The 17,874-nt window shown below is 38.1% G+C and overlaps 1 protein-coding gene across 1 annotated transcript in view; it reads left to right on the top strand.

The window, feature by feature from the left end:
• LOC133663222 (frizzled-7-like) overlaps positions 1 to 17,874 on the top strand; it is a 791,936-nt gene that overhangs the window by 312,089 nt on the left and 461,973 nt on the right. The gene's annotated exons all lie outside the window — the stretch shown is intronic.

The raw sequence follows: 17,874 nt of genomic DNA, 5'->3' as shown, positions 1-17,874 counted from the left end.
TACAGTTCTCTTCTATGGCAAGATGCAATATCATCTTGAAAAATGATGTCATCATCCCCAAACATCCTTTCTGTTGACGCAAAAAGGAAGCGTGTTCTAAATGTCAATGTAAACGTGTGCATTTATTGAAGCTGTAATGACAGCCATCTCTTCAATGCCATTACCTGACATGAAGCCCCATATCATCGATGACTGTGGAAATGTGCTTGTTTTCTTACATGTTTACTTATGAGGCGATTCCATCATTTTTTCCTCAGAATGGAGTGATTCCATATTTTTTTCACTCTACCAAATTTGAAAAATGACTAACTACCACAATTAATTTTCTGGATCTCTTTTAGTGTTTCTTAAAGCCAGGAAGTTGCCATTAAAAATGACCTACAGTCTGTATTCTGCTTTTTTTCCTACAACTGAATGAACATCATTCAAGTTTAATGATTCCATATTTTTTTCTATGACAGAAACAACAACTTCGTCTTGAAATTAAGAGTTGATTTGTAATTTTAATAAAACATTTTAACAATCCAATACATTTTTAGACCATCCTCGGACTTATTTATTAGCTTTTGTTACCGGTAACCTGCTTTGAAAAGATTTGATTGTAATATTTATACCACATAATAAATTGCGAGAATGGATTGAATCCAGAATCGTGTTGAATGGAGAATCAATTCTGAATCAAATCGTCACACCAAAAATCTGAATCGAATATTGAGTTGTTGTAGGACTCCCTTCCCTATAGATGATTCTTAGTCATGTTACTATTAGGGATGTTCTGAACGGGGATTTATAGTGCCGATTTCGATCATCCATGAATGAGATCGATCGAAACCAATACAGATACCAATCACATTGTAAATTGTTCAATGAATTTATTGTGAGTGCTATTGATAGTTTTACAATATCAAAACAATATTTAGTTAAACTAGTTCCCTGTTCTCTTTTATTGCTTTTTATTTGTTCGAGCTAAACAAAGTCAAAAAACAACATCTATTACTTATTTAAGTCCTTTTTTGCCCTTAAAGTCTTCCTTCTTAGGGTTCTTATGGGACTTTATTATTTGAATTTGTAAACATCAATAAAAACAACAACAAAATAGTTTGAGGGAAAAAAAATATTGATCATATACTGATACTACACTTGGTGTCGACACCACCAATTTATGGATCCAGCCGCCCTCTTACTTGTTACGACGCCCTCTTAATTGTTAACTGACACACAACAATTAACAATTATGTTATCCTCTCTCCAGACTCTTATCAATCTACATGTTAATATCTGCTTACTTTCTGCTGTAACATGGTTCCAGCTACAATTCTCAAATTCTTGAAAGGCATTAATCAGCAATAGCGATCACATATTGTATCAAATCGTCCGATTCTGATCGACACATCCCTAGTTTCTACTCATGAGCCTATCACTGCTGACTTAAGGTAAGAGTCAAGGTCCACCCTGCATTCACACCTGTGGACAATTTAGAAACTTCTGTCAACCTAACATGGTTTTAGGCTGTGTAAGAAGCGCATTGAAAACCCCCAAACGCACATGGCGAACATGCAAACTCCACATCAAACGGAAATGTTGTATTATCTTCTGTGGAGAACACACAGAAAATAATATAAATAATAACAGAAGAAATGAACAAGTTAAAGAAATGGTTTGACAAAAACAGACTATCTTTGAATCTCAGTAAAACTAAAATAATGCTATTTGGTAACAGTAGAAAAGTGCATCATACACAAATACAAATAGACGGAGTAGACATTGAAAGGGTAAAAGAAACCAGATTTTTGGGAGTATTAATAGATGATAAAATGAACTGGAAATCTCATATACAAAATATACAACATAAGGTGGCAAAAAACATTTCAATAATGAATAAAGCAAAATATGTCCTGGGCCAAAAATCACTTCATATTCTCTACTGCTCGCTAGTGTTACCATATCTGAGTTATTGTGCAGAAATATGGGGAAATAACTACAAATGTGCGCTACATTCGTTAACCGTGTTACAAAAACGATAAATTAGACTGATGTTGGATATAGAGAACATACAAACCCTTTATTTATTGAGTCAAAAATAATAAAGTTCGATGATTTGGTAAAATTGCAAACAGCTAAATGATGTACAAAGCAAACTATAACCTGCTACCAAATAATGTACAACAATTCTTCTCAACTAAAGAGGAGAAATATAACCTTAGAGGAAAATCTAATTTAAAACATTTGTATGCACGTACAACACTTAGAACCTTTAGCATATCAGTATGTGGAATTAAATGATGGAATGGATTAAGTAAAGAAGTTAAACATTGTACTGATATGATCCAGTTTAAGAGGCTGTTCAAATTAATAGGGCTTACAAAGTACAAAGAAGAAGAACTATGAGAAATACTTTCAACCTTATTGAAAATAAGATATTCTTCATCTCAGTATGTTAATAATGACTGAATTGACTAATTACATATTACAAAACTGTTGTATTACTCATTCATGGATGTCATTATACTATAAAAAAGGTCAGTAAATGAATGTATATATTTGTAAACGCTCTGAATTGGGAAAGGGGTAGGATTAAATAAGCTTTGCTTCTTCCTACTCCTTTTCAGACATAATGTAAACAGAAATGATATGAAATTGTGTGATGTATTATGCTGTAAGTGTGTTCATGTTCGAAATAAACTAAAAGAAAGAAAGAAGTTCACATCGTCCACTTCCTGACTGTGAGGCCAACATGCTAAGTCGCTAACCACGTTCCTCGCACCGGTAACGTCGTAGGAATGAACTCAATGCCATAATCCAGACAAAAAAACTAGGAGTTGAACTTCTGCAAAGACAAAGAAAAACTTTGTCTCTTAACATTCGATGATGAATTGCCACCTCAGTTAGAATTGAAGTGCTTCATTTTAGTTATGAAGTTTTTTCTTCATACATTTGAAGTAATTGGTGTTGTCTGTGTGATTTATAACATTGCTGTTGGAAGAAAATGTTTCATTAAAAACAGCAGATTAGACATTAAGACAGAGTACTGTGTAGTTGTACTTACCTCGGTGATGAATGCCCCATCGTTTTTTTGCTCATAGAAAAGCAGCAATGAGTAAGTGTTTGTTCGACTTGCATCGACAGTTGTTTCATTTCGTCTTAGTGGACGTCAACAATGCTGAACATTCAGTCAACTTCACTTTTAGTGAGATGTTTGTGCATAGGCGGACACTTAATGTTCTACTTGTGTGGTTTTTTTTTTTACAACGACAAAACTTTGAGGAAGATATAAACACAATATATTTTCCTAATTAGCTGTCGTCGCAGCAGATGGTGGCAGATTTAGAGAAGCGTCTCTTGACACGCTTTCTACAAAGTGATGTACTGCTGTCTGTCCTTTTACGTGCGCGCCAGCGTGTGTGTGAAACAGAGACAGAGAGGGGAAAAAAAGACTTAGGACTATTCAGTTCAGCAAATCTGACTTCCGCTGTCATTAAATGGTTTGCAGCATTTGCATGACGGGTTTGTGCGTCCGTCCCCCTCCGAGGGAATCGAGTCTCCAGACGCGGATGCGATTTGCTGTCACAATAACCGTCGTTATGGCAACGGACGTTGGGTTCGACAGATGCGTTCGTGGCAATCGGGATCCGACAAAAACCCCGCCGGGGACGCGTGGAAATTGAGGAATTGTCAGCAGATAGATAAGCCGACAATGCGCAGAATGGGATGACAATAAACGCGCATCGTAATGAACACGGTGGGTGAACACATTCACGCCATGAAAAGCAGTGATTTAATGTGTTAGTTGTCCAAAAATATGCCAAGCTGCATTATCATTCTAATACCTTCAAGAAGGAGACTTAATTAAAGATAAATGTCATGAGAGCACTCCCAGTTGGGATGAATTAAAATTCCAACCATGAATAATAAACCTTTTCTCCTGTATTATAGTGCTTTAGCACATGAATCACGAACATAAATATCAACAAAGGCCTTCTGGTATAAAATGTCATCACTCGCAAGACAATATTCAACATTGTGTGTGGTCAGTATTGATTAGGGCTGTGAGTCTTTGGGTGTCCCACGATTCGATTCAATATGGATTCTTGGGGTCACGATTCGATTCAAAATAAAAAAAAATGTTTTCAATTCAACACGATTCTCGATTCAAAAACTATATTTTCCCGATTCAAAAGGATTCTCTATTCATTCAATACATAGATTTCAGCAGGATCTACCCCAGTCTGCTGACATGCAAGCAGAGTAGTAGATTTTTGTTAAAAGCTTTTATAATTGTAAAGGACAATGTTTTATCAACTGATTGCAATAATGTAAATTTGTTTTCACTATTAAATGAACCAAATATATGACTTATTTTATCTTTGTGAAAATATTGGACACAGTGTGTTGTCAAGCTTATGAGATGCGATGCAAGTGTAAGCCACTGTGACACTATTGTTCTTTTTTTTTTATTTTTATAAATGATAATGTCAATGAGGGATTTTTAATCATTGCTAGGTTGAAATTGTAACTAATATTGATACTGTTGTTGATAATATTCATTTTTGTTTCACTACTTTTGGTTTGTTTTCTTTGTCGTGTTTGTGTCTCCTCTCAATTGCTCTGTTTATTGCGGTTCTGAGTGTTGCTGGGTCGGGGTTTGGTTTTGGAATTGGATTGCATTGTTATGGTATTGCTGTGTATTGTTTTGTTGGATTGATTAATTTAAAAAAAAATAAAAAAATAGATTTTTTAAAAATGAGAATCGATTCTGAATCGCACAACGTGAGAATCGCGATTCGAATTCAAATCGATTTTTTCCCACACCCCTAGTATTGATGTTCCTGCGAATAGGTACCGGTACTCAACAGTACCATTTTTCAGTGTGTGTGTGTGTGTGTGTGTGTTAATACTAGGGTTGCAAAGGGGTGGAAAGTTTCTGGTAAATTTCCGGAAATTTACCACGGGAAGCTAAGCTCAGGAAGTTTGGAAATTTTGACCATTTTTTGACTATTCAAAGTTGGACACCGTCCATCTTATTCTGTAGAATAAGATGAGAAGCTTGTAAAACACTAATGCAATGCCACACACAGATATAAATTATTGCTGCTGCTAATAAAGGCGACAGGTGATTAGATAACAAGGCCCACCTGGACAGGTGATTAGATAACAAGGCCCACCTGGGCCATCTACCGTATTTTTCGGAGTATAAGTCGCTTCGGAGTAAAAGTCGCACCGGCCGAAAATGCATAATAAAGAAGGAAAAAAACATATAAGTCGCACTGGGGAAATTTATTTGATGAAACCCAACACCAAGAATAGACATTTGAAAGGCAATTCAAAATAAATAAAGAATAGTGAACAACAGGCTGAATAAGTGTACGTTATTATATGAACATATAACGTACATAAATAACCAACTGAGAACGTGCCTGGTATGTTAACGTAACATATTATGGTAAGAGTCATTCAAATAACTATAACATATAGAACATGCTATACGTTTACCAAACAATCTGTCACTCCTAAAATCGCTAAATCCCATGAAATCTTATACGTCTAGTCTCTTACGTGAATGAGCTAAATAATATTATTTGATATTTTACGGTAATGTGTTAATAATTTCACACATAAGTCGCTCCTGAGTATAAGTCGCACCCCCGGCCAAACTATGAAAAAAACTGTGACTTATAGTCCGAAAAATACGGTAGTCAGCTAAACAATTGGACTAGTCTTTAAAAATATTATACTGATGGACAAATGAATAGAAATAGTGATCAGTGGTTCTTAACCTTGTTGGAGGTACCGAACCCCACCAGTTTCATATGCACATTCACAATAAAAAACAATTTTTTTTCAAATTCAAGACAAAGTTACATGTTTTTTTTACTAGTGCACAAAATGAACCGTGCATGAACATCACCTTGTTCAAAGAACAAAACCAACACAGTGCATGAACTCACAACAAATTACACACCTGCAAATCAGATGGAAAAGTAGAGGGAACATTGTTTGGTGGTATCCATAATACGCCGATAGGGAGAAGTTTTTATTTACACGATGAGTCGGGTGTGTCTTGACCTCCGCCGAACCCCTGAGGCCGACTCACCGAACCCCTAGGGTTCGATCGAACCCAGGTTAAGAACCACTGGGCTAGATGAATAAATGAACACTCAATCAGCATGCTAAATCAAACTACATTCTTGTATGACAACAGAATGGCTAGCAGAACAGAAGGCAGAGGAAACTACACGTTTTGATTTAGTATTTGCTGGTTGAACTTTACAGATCACAAAAAAGGTCAATTCGGATCGCTAACGTTGTTAGCATAAATTAATGGGACTTAACATAGAGAAAGTTAGCATCACAGCTAACGGAGAAATATTTTCGGTTCATTATAAGTTAAGTTAAAGTACCAATGATTGTCACACACACACTAGGTGTGGTGAAATGTATCCTCTGCATGTGACCCATCCCCTTGTTCACCCCCTGGGAGGTGAGGGGAGCAGTGGGCAGCAGCGGTGCTGCGCCCGGGAATCATTTTTGGTGAATTAACCCCCAATTCCAACCCTTGATGCTGAGTGTCAAGCAGGGAGGTAATGGGTCCCATTTTTATAGTCCTTGGTATGACTCGGCCGGGGTTTGAACTCACAACCTACCGATCTCAGGGCGGACACTCTAACCACTATGCCAGTGTTTTTCAACCACTGTGCCGCGGTACACTAGTGTGCCGTGAGATATTGTCTGGTGTGCCGTGGGAAATTATGCAACTTCACCTAATTGGTCCAAAAAATATTTTTTGCAAATCAATAATTATAATAATGTGCCGTTGTCTAGTGCAGTGTTTTTCAACCTCTTTTGGTATGTAAAAGGTATGTAACGCATAAACCAAAAATGAACAAAAGGCAAGTCCCGCTAGGAAAAGGCACTGAAGCATAGGGATGGCTATGCAAAACAAAAGTAAAACTGAACTGGCTACAAAGTAAACAAAAACAGAATGCTGGACGACAGCAAAAACTTACAGCGTGTGGAGCAGGGAGACGGCGTCCACAAAGTACATCCGTACATGACATGACAATCAACAGTGTCCCCACAAAGAAGGATAGCGTACGCACAACTTAAATAAACTTGATTGCGGAAACAAAGCAGGTGCGGGCAATAGCGCTCAAAGGAAGGCATGAAGCTGCTACAGGAGAACACTAACAAAACAGGAAGGGTCACCAAATTAACAGCGCAAGACAGGAACTAAAGCACTACACACAGGAAACAACAACAAACTCAAAATAAGGCACGACAACCTGGTGGAGTTTCATTTTTTAACCTTTTCTGCTGGTGGTGTGCCTCCGTATTTTTTTTTATGAAAAAAAGTGCCTTGGCTCAAAAAAGGTTGAAAAACACTGCACTAGGCCACTGAGTAGGTTATTATGGGACTGTGGTGGTACATAAACCTAGCTAGCTAGAGATATTGGCCCCAAACTCATTTAACAAGTACAGGAACATCTAGCTAGCTTGAGTGGAAGTCTGCTGGAGTAGTCTACAGTCATACAGTGACAAGCAATTACACCTCTATTAAACTTAAATACCATAGATCAAATATATTTACCCCAGTAATATCATCAAAACTTACCTGACTGGATGAAGTCCTTGGGCTCAAATACTAGTGTGGCCTCACTAGCCCTGCTGTAGTGTGTAGCATGCTGGGAATTATCTGTGCATGTGATGGATGAATGCACTGCTCATGTGATGGAGGAATGCACAGTGCAGGGTTGAAATTCAGTTGAATTTGCATTAAATCAGGTTTTTGTAGCGAATAATCATGCTGCAAGATCTAGCATGTTGCATTCAATGTTTATTCCCATTAATTACTGTTAATTCCCATGGAAAGTTTCCAACTTTGAATATTCCCGGAATTTTGCAACCCTACTGCAAATAAATATCGGCCACCTCGACTACTAATAATCGGTATCAGCCCTGAAAAAACCATCAGTGTGCTAAACCTAAATATGGAGAATATTACATTATTTTTCTGTCACATTATGTGTGCACGCTGCAGGTAGATTGGTAGAATGATTGGCAGTAACCATTTGTGTGATGTTAACACACGGGAGGGTGACTGTCATATAAACTGTCACCTTGTCACACGCACACACGTTCTGTCACATGTACATTGTGTAATAAACACACACACACGTACGTACAGTGCTAAAGGAATGTCTCCTGTCAGCAACAAGTTGTTTGCGCCATCATCTTTGTAGTTCTTCATTAAAGTGTGCGGTAAGCCTGCAGCCGCCATGGAAGCACCAACATTTTGTCATGAATAGAAGACAGTTGTCTGCTAGTTGAAGAGATCCAGATGGCTTCATTTCAATACAGCTTTTGAGCAAGAGACGAGCTGCGACAACTATTGGAAGTGACAGATGCTGCAATAGTATCCTCAGCACTGCCGTCATTATTTCAAATAAGAGACGTACAATGGCCAGATGAGGGGCAGGATAGAAAATGTAAATCACAAAAGGAGACGTTTGCTTTTCTTTTTGTCTGCAGACTAAATATGTACAATGCTTAAAGGCCTACTGAAAGCCACTACTACCGACCACGCAGTCTGATAGTTTATATATCAATGATGAAATCTTAACATTGCAACACATGCCAATACGGCCGGGTTAACTTATAAAGTGCAATTTTAAATTTCCCGGGGAACTTCCGGTTCAAAACGCCTTTGGAGGATGACGTATGCGCGTGACGTCGCGAGGTCCACGGAAGTGTTTGGACCCTTTTGGACACAATACAAACAGCTCTGTTTTCTTCGACAAAATTCCACAGTATTCTGGACATCTGTGTTAGTGAATCTTTTGCAATTTGTTTAATGAACAATGGAGGCTGCAAAGAAGAACGTTGTAGGTGGGATCGGTGTATGCGGCTGGCTGTAGCAACACAACAAGGAGGGCTTTGTTGGATAGAAGACGCGCTAGCGGCGAACTCACCTTGACTTCCTACGTCTCCGGGCCGCCGACCGCATCGTCGATCGCTGGAACGCAGGTGAGCACGGGTGTTGATGAGCGGAGGAGGGCTGGCTGGCGTAGGTGGAGCGCTAATGTTTTTATCATAGCTCTGACGAGGTCCCCCGTTGTTAAGTTAGCGTCGTTAGCAACAGCATTGCTAGGCTTCGACAGGTGTCGAATACACATTAACCGTGTATTTACATGTCCAGTGTTTGGTTCGGTGTCTCCTGATAGTAGTATTGTTGATCTTCTGTCTATCTTTCCAGTCAGGAATTTATTTATTTTGTTTCTATCTGCATTTGAGACAAATTCTATCACGTTAGCTCATGCTAAGAGCTTCGTCGATGTATTGTCGTGGAGATAAAAGTCGCTGTTAATGTCCATTTCGCCTTCTCGACTCTCATTTTCAAGAGGATATAGTGGTTTAAAATACAAATCCGTGATCCACATTAGAAAAAGGAAAGAGTGTGGATTCCAATGAGCCAGCTTGTACCTAAGTTACGGTCAGAGCGAAAAAAGATATCTCTTGAACTGCATTCTAGTCTGTCACTCTAACGTTCCTCATCCACGAATCTTTCATCCTCGCTCAAATTAATGGGGTAATCGTCACTTTCTCGCTCCTAATATCTCTCGCTCCATTGTAAACAACGGGGAATTGTGAGCAGCACTACCGCTTGTGACGTCACGCTACTTCCGGTAGGGGCAAGGTTTTTTTTATCAGCGAGCAAAAGTTGCGAACTTTATCGTCGATTTTCTCTACTAAATCCTTTCAGCAAAAATATGGCAATATCGCGAAATGATCAAGTATGACACATAGAATGGATCTGCTATTCCCGTTTAAATTAAAAAAAATTCATTTCAGTAGGCCTTTAAATATAATTTCACCGACTTTTACATCACCAGGAAATTAAATGTATAAATGCATGATAAAAAATTAACTGTAAAATGTTTTTACTAAAGGGGAATTGTTTTTTTATTGTCATTGCTCAAAAAATGATAATAAATCACAATAGATAGAATAGAATATATCTTTACTGTCATTGTACATTGTACAACGAAATTGCAAGCAAACTAATTTAGTGCAAATTCATAATAACACATAAAAACATAAGAACATGGTACTCAGATAAATAGATAAAAATACCAAGCACACAGCTCACATGCACAGTCATTCTTTTTTATGCCTTGTGTTCAGCGACAATATTGCTCTCGGGTAAAAAGTGTTCTTAAATCTGTTTGTCCGGCATTTTATTGTCATGTATCTCCAATCAATGTAGTTATGAATTATTGACATATTCAAAGCGCCAATCATTTCACATCAAATATTCGACTTTGACATTTTTTGGGTGAAAAATATTGCGTATATATAGTGTTTGAAAAAACAGGGTTTTCTTTAACAAAAAGGGTATTAAACATAAAAAAGTAAAATAAAATAAGATTTTCTATTGACAGAAAGATTTGAAGTCGATCTAGAGAGATTTTAGAATTGAAACAAATAAAACTAATATATCGGGCAGCACGGTGGTACAGGGGTTAGTGCATGTGCCTCACAATACGAAGGTCCTGAGTAGTCCTGAGTTCAATCCCGGGCTCGGGATCTTTCTGTGTGGAGTTTGCATGTTCTCCCCGTGACTGCATGGGTTCCTTCCGGGTACTCCGGCTTCCTCCCACCTCCAAAAACATGCAGAGGGGGTTGGTTGATTGGCAACACTAAATGGTCCCTAGTGTGTGAATGTTGTCTGTCTATCTGTGTTGGCCCTGTGATGAGGTGGCGACTTGTCCAGGGTGTACCCCGCCTTCTGCCCGAATGCAGCTGAGATAGGCTCCAGCACCCCCCGCAACCCCGAAAGGGACAAGCGGTAGAAAATGGATGGATGGATGTTTTGGAATGTTGTCTATCATTCCCAATCCTTATGTAAGCCAAGCACAAATGTTTTTCTTTTTTTAATGCATTCTAACTCGTAAATAAGCACTAGCAAAAGTCAGCCAACAATGGAGGTAATAGGAGTCGCACTAATCCGCCTATAAAGCGCTCTAAAAAATATCCAAAAACCTCCGTCAACGTTTTATAAACACGCTGTAATTATATACAGTATGTAATGTAGTACCAGGCACAGTCATAGCAATGTAATATTTAAGGATTTCGATCATGCATGAAGACATCAGGACTCGTGTTGCCATTATTTTTAATGCTACTAATTTCCCATGCAAAAACGTTGGTCGTTAACAACAGGATTAATTCCACTTGTGAGCACAGTTCACATTTTGCAGAGCAACATGATCACATTCCACTTGGAAACAAAATAAATGGGAATAAAAAAAATAAAAAAGTGGTTTCAAGTGGGAAGAAAATAAATGTACAAGTTGACTGTCCTGGCACAAATAGTTCACTAACTGCTTCTTTGCTATCACTTTTACCATCATATTTGTACATATCATATTTGCTGATGTCGCTCTATTGTTGTTGTTGTTTTTGTCTCTCTGTCTTATCCCCCTCTTGTCCCCACAATGTCCCCCTCTGTCTTCCTTTTTTACCTCTTTCTATCCCCTCCTGCTCCGGCCCGGCTGCACCAAATGATAATATAAATACATTTAATCAAGTCAAATATAAATAAGGCAACAAGAGAAGTATCCCACACTTCTCTTTTGTAAAGTAAATTTGTATCGACATCAACAATATGATTTGCCTGAGAAGCTGGACAGGACAACAACAAAAAAACAGGCTGTAATTATATACCGTATGTAATGTAGTATCAGGCACAGTCATAGTAACGTAATATTTAAGGATTTTGATCATTTTAAGCATTTGCAGGCGTGGTAACTTCACAGACGCATCACGTTTGCTTTCCCTTCAACAACAACAACATTATGACTCATGGGAGACGACAAAGACTACTTTGGGACAAATGATCATCTGAACCTTATATTTCTGATCCTGAAAAAAATGGAGGATGATCTAGAGCAGGGGTGTCAAACTCAAATACAGAGTGGGCCAAAATTTAAAACTGAACAAAGCCGCGGGCCAAGGTTGAACAAATTAACCTTTTAATAGGGATCCAAACAAGTTTTGCATTGAATGTTGAACAAGCAAGGCTTATATAACTTTATAGTGACATGCAACATCGAGTTTCAAATAATAATAATAATAATTCAAAAATATCAATGGCATATCAAATACAATTTCAATAAAAATTGAATACCTCTTTTCTATTTGCAGCCTTCTGAGGTTAATATCAACATTAACTTTTTCCACAGGCTAATAAATTTGATAATAAAATAACAATGAATAAAACAACCATTCAGGACTTTAAAATGCTCAGTTTGCAACACACTGATCTAATCTGATGTGCCCAAGCCAGATACCTGCCATCTTTTCTTGGATGCTAGTTTATTAATGGATGCTAGTTCATTAATGTCGGGGCTCAGGCTTTGAGCTGAGGCAACCTTCATTATCGAACCAAGGTGTTCATCAGTCATTATATCTCGTCCACCCGGACCACAGTCTTGGGGGCGTGCCTTAAATGCACTGCCTTTAACGTACTCTACGAGCTATCGTCACGTCCGCTTTTCATCCATTCTAATATCGTTCAGACCCAGTCACAAAATATGTGCGGCTTCTGTACGCACACACGAGTGATACAACAGCGATACAGGTTACACTGAGGGTGCCAGCATAAAAAACTTTAACACTGTTATATATATATAACACATATACGCCACACCGTGAATCCACACCAAACAAGAATGACAAACACATTTCGGGAGAACATCCGCACCATAACACAACATAAACACAACAGAACAAATACCCAGAATCCTTTGCAGCACTAACTCTTCCGGAACGCTACAAAATACACCCCCGCTACCACCAAACCTCCCCCCCCCACACACACACACACACACACCTTGTAACGTCCCGGAAGAGTTAGTGCTGCAAAGGGTTCTGGGTATTTGTTCTGTTGTGTTTATGTTGTGTTACAGTGTGGATGTTCTCCCGAAATGTGGCCCGCGGGCCAGAGTTTGACACCCATGATCTAGAGACAAGAAAGAGTGAGAAACGCCTGTAGTGTAATGTCGGCAGCTAAAAGCAACTGCGTGAGAACGTATACTCCAATATCACGATAGTCATTTTCTATATCGCACAGAGACAAACCTGCGATATATCGAGTATATCGATAAATCGCCCAGCCCTAGCGGCGCTATAGTAACACAAATCACGCTCGTACAAAAATATGTCAGATGAATTATAAGCTAGCGTCCAACCTGCAGACACTATGCGGACATGTAAATTGCCAATTAACAGATCGTGTGTGTGAGTTCACCTGTGACTAATGAGGCTTTGTATTGAATCTGGCACATCAACACTGTACCTGGCACACACACACACAATTCAGACCTTTAGGGTTCAATTACTACTCACTCATATTTCTACCATCTCAAAGCTTTGATTACGAATGCATCCTCAACCAAACACACACACACACACAAGATATAAAGCCATTTTTCCAGTTGAGATGTCTAAAGCTTCTTTTCAAAGAGAGCTGTCAGGAAACGTTATCGCTTAAAGCAGCGATCCAGACAGCACAAAAGCTTTTACTGTGAGAGTTTACCTCCACACTTCTGTACCAGCCTGATACCAGCCAGTCCCTGTAATTAAAGCAACACTACGCAACAACTGTGACTTCCTGTGTACTTTTTAGGCTCGACTTGTAAGATGCAACGTAGTACGTTGTCGTACAGTAAAATCTGTTGGAGTGAACATCGCTCCGATTGGCAGACTCGCGTCGACATAAGCAGTTGTCGACATAAGCGGTTGTCGACATAACCGAGAGTGGCCGTTGCTTGCACATTGTGAATTTGTGAACTATGGACACAAAGCTATTAATTGTGAATTAACAGGACGGATCATTTCATTATGTATTAATTATGGACAAAATGCTATTAATTGTGATTAATTATGAGTTATCTATGGACAGAATGTCTTTAATCGCGTTTTGAGTGAACTATGGACAACATGTCATGTTGCGATTATGAGTTAACTATAGAGATGTCCGATATTATCAGCCGATAAATGCTTTAAAATGTAATATCGAAAATTATCGGTATCGTTTTTTTTATTATCGGCATCGTTTTTTTGTTTTTTTTTATTAAATCAACATAAAAAACACAAGATACACTTACAATTAGTGCACCAACCCAAAAAAACTCCCACCCCCATTTACACTCATTCACACAAAAGGGTTGTTTCTTTCTATTAATATTTTGGTTCCTACATTATATATCAATATATATCAATACAGTCTGCAAGGGATACAGTCCGTAAGCACAACATGATTGTGCGTGCTGCTGGTCCACTAATAGTACTAACCTTTAACAGTTAATTTTACTAATTTTCATTAATTACTAGTTTCTATGTAACTGTTTTTATATTGTTTTACTTTCTTTTTTTATTCAAGAAAATGTTTTTAATTTATCTTATTTTATTTTATAAATTTTTAAAAAAATGACCTTATCTTCACCATACCTGGTTGTCCAAATTAGGCATAATAATGTGTTAATTCCACGACTGTATATATCGGTATCGGTTGATATCGGTATCGGTTGATATCGTATCGGTAATTAAAGAGTTGGACAATATCGGAATATCGGATATCGACAAAAAGACATTATCCGACATCCCTAGTTAACTACAATGTGATTAATCGTGATAAAGTATATTCATGGGACTGTAGAGGTTGTCCTCTAGTGGGTTCTCCCAACTCCCAACAACGTGTCTCGTTCCGGCTGCTGCTAATAAAGGCGACAGGTGATTAGATAACAAGGCCCACCTGGACAGGTGATTAGATAACAAGGCCCACCTGGGCCATCTACCGTATTTTTCGGACTGTAAGTCGCACCGGCCGAAAATGCATAATAAAGAAGGAAAAAAACATATATAAGTCGCACAGGAGTATAAGTCGCATTTTTTGGGGACATTTATTTGATAAAACCCAACACCAAGAATAGACATTTGAAAGGCAATTTAAAATAAATAAAGAATACTGAACAACAGGCTGAATAAGTGTACGTTATATGAGGCATAAATAACCAACTGAGAACGTGCCTGGTATGTTAACGTAACATATTATGGTAAGAGTCATTCAAATAACTATAACATATAGAACATGCTATACGTTTACCAAACAATCTGTCACTCCTAATCGCTAAATCCCATGAAATCTTATACGTCTAGTCTCTTATGTGAATGAGCTAAATAATATTTGATATTTTACGGTAATGTGTTAATAATTTCACACATAAGTCGCTCCTGAGTATAAGTCGCACCCCCGGCCAAACTATGAAAAAAAACTGCGACTTACAGTCCGAAAAATACGGTACTCACCTGTCGCTGTCTTCAAGGCCGGTCCTGGCACACCCCGTTCCGCGGCAGGCCCACAGGCCACGCCCCCCTCCACAGGGACAAAATGCAATCAATGGCAATTGAATATTCAATTGTTCGACATCCCTAGTTGGTTATGTTATTTTGTGTTTTGGTCGCCACACAAAACTCTCCCTAAAGGCGCCGATGTGTACCTTTATCAAATAATGAATCATATTTCTAGTGTTTCTATTTAAAGTTAGAAGTGTAATTATTAGAAGCTTTATTTACTCAACATGCTTTGTGCACCAGTCCGCTAGGGTAGGCTCCAGCTCACCTGTGACCCTGAATGACTTGTTACTTTTTTTGATGGGCCGCGAGCCACGGCTGAGGACATAAAAAGTATCCAAGGAGCTTTGAGCGTGTTCGGCAATCATGACCTGGCAGAAGGTCCATGTCCACCATCCATTATTCATGTGGGGGTGAGAAGGTGTCACCATCTGCTGAGAGGAGCAGTCCTGTCTGACTTATTGATCTGAGAGCCATGGTGCAGTTTAATAATGAGCCAACTTGCATACAGCCATCCTTCAACTTCAACTGTGACACACTTTGACACTTCACTAGTCACAACAGCCTCTTTTTTTTCTTACTTTTTACAGGAAAAAGTACTTTACTCTCATAAGTTGATGGATCTGGAGACAAATATCTCAAGTAGAAAGAAGGAGATCATCTCTAAATCCGCTGCACCTGAAATCTTATCGAAGTGATTTACCTTCAGGACATGAGACACTAATCCCAAACATGGAAATATTAGTAGATTTGCCTGTGAAATATCGACCACAGTCATGGAGCGATACGGGTGATAAGATTGTGATGACGTCATGGAGTCTCGCCAGTGTTCTGACACTGAAGCAACAGCACCATCTAGTGGTCAGCAGGAATCATGTCAAATATTAGGCGAGGACAACTTTGTTCACTGTTGCAGCGCACAAACAAAAAGTCCACAAAAATGAGGCAAAAAAACCCCACATGAAACGAGGGAAACATTAAAGGACATAAAAAAAATGAAAAGCGCGCTAAAACAACCAGCTGCTTCCTCAGCGGCGCCATTTCTAAATACAGCTCAAAGTAAAACATGAGCAAATATGCGCAATAAATATAAAATTACGAAATGTCATGTATAAATGATTAAAAAAAAAAACGTTTTCCATATGATATATTAAACAATTAAAAAGGCTCTATTTTGTAAAATAAATATTGACATTTTATAATATATATACATATAAAACATGCTTATAATATATTAAAAAAAAAAAAATTAGCTCTTTTCTTCACACTTTGCCTAGTGGTTAGAGTGTCCGCCCCGAGATCGGTAGGTTGTGAGTTCAAACCCCGGCCGAGTCATACCAAAGACTATAAAAATGGGACCCATTACCTCCCTGCTTGGCCCTCAGCATCAAGGGTTGGAATCGGGGGTTGCATCACCAAAATGATTCCCGGGCGCGGCCACCGCTGCTGCTCACTGCTCCCCTCACCTCCCAGGGGGTGATCAAGGTTGATGGGTCAAATGTAGACAATAATTTCGCCACACCTAGTGTGTGTGTGACAATCATTGGTACTTTAACTTTGTGTGTTGATATTGCGATTACATGTATTACATAATAATACTGGTATGTGTAGTTTTGTATTTTTGAGACTTTGCTGCACCCCTGTGGCGTTTTGGAGAACGCACGCTTACCAAGTGTGACATTGTGTATGCAAAGCACAAATATACTTTTGAAGACACGGTGTACGTATGTATGTATATATATATACATATATATGTGTGTGTGTCCATACATGTGTGTGTATATATATATATATATATATATATACACACATGTGTGTGGACATATATGTATATATATACATATGTATATATAAGTGTGTGTGTGTGTGTGTGTGTGTGTGTGTGTGTGTGTGTGTGTGTGTGTGTGTGTGTGTGGGACATATGCATATATATATACACATATGTAGATATGTATAATTATAACATAATTTAAACCTGCAGTAATGTTTAAAGCAAGAAAATATCTGATGCCTCCAAACATCCCCAAAAAATGTTTAGAGCTACATAGATTTAAAAAAAAAAATCATTTGAGGGGTTTGAATGAATTAAAAAAGTACAGTATGTGTATTTTAGTTTGTGGGGTAGAGAAATGTATATATATCTACTTATATCTAAACATGTGTAGATATGTATGCGTGTTTAAAAATATACATGTATATATGTTTATGTATACACATATACATGTGTGTAAAAATATATATGTATGTGTATATATATATATATACACACACAAGTATATGTATACAAATGTGTATATATGAGTGGCTCTATTATTGTTAGAATGTGAATGAAATGAAACAAATGTATTAATACACTTACAACTCAAGTATTGTGTTGATCAAGAATCCAATGATGTGAGTGATGAGCAATCCAATACAAACCGTTGCTTCTTTCTGCTCCTTTTCAGACACACAATGTTTTAT

The sequence above is a fragment of the Entelurus aequoreus genome, linkage group LG13 (genome assembly GCF_033978785.1).
Source record: "Entelurus aequoreus isolate RoL-2023_Sb linkage group LG13, RoL_Eaeq_v1.1, whole genome shotgun sequence".
Classification (NCBI taxonomy): Eukaryota; Metazoa; Chordata; class Actinopteri; order Syngnathiformes; family Syngnathidae; genus Entelurus; species Entelurus aequoreus.
The sequence above is the reverse complement of the archived record's forward strand: the minus strand, read 5'-3'. Positions and strand labels throughout refer to the sequence as shown.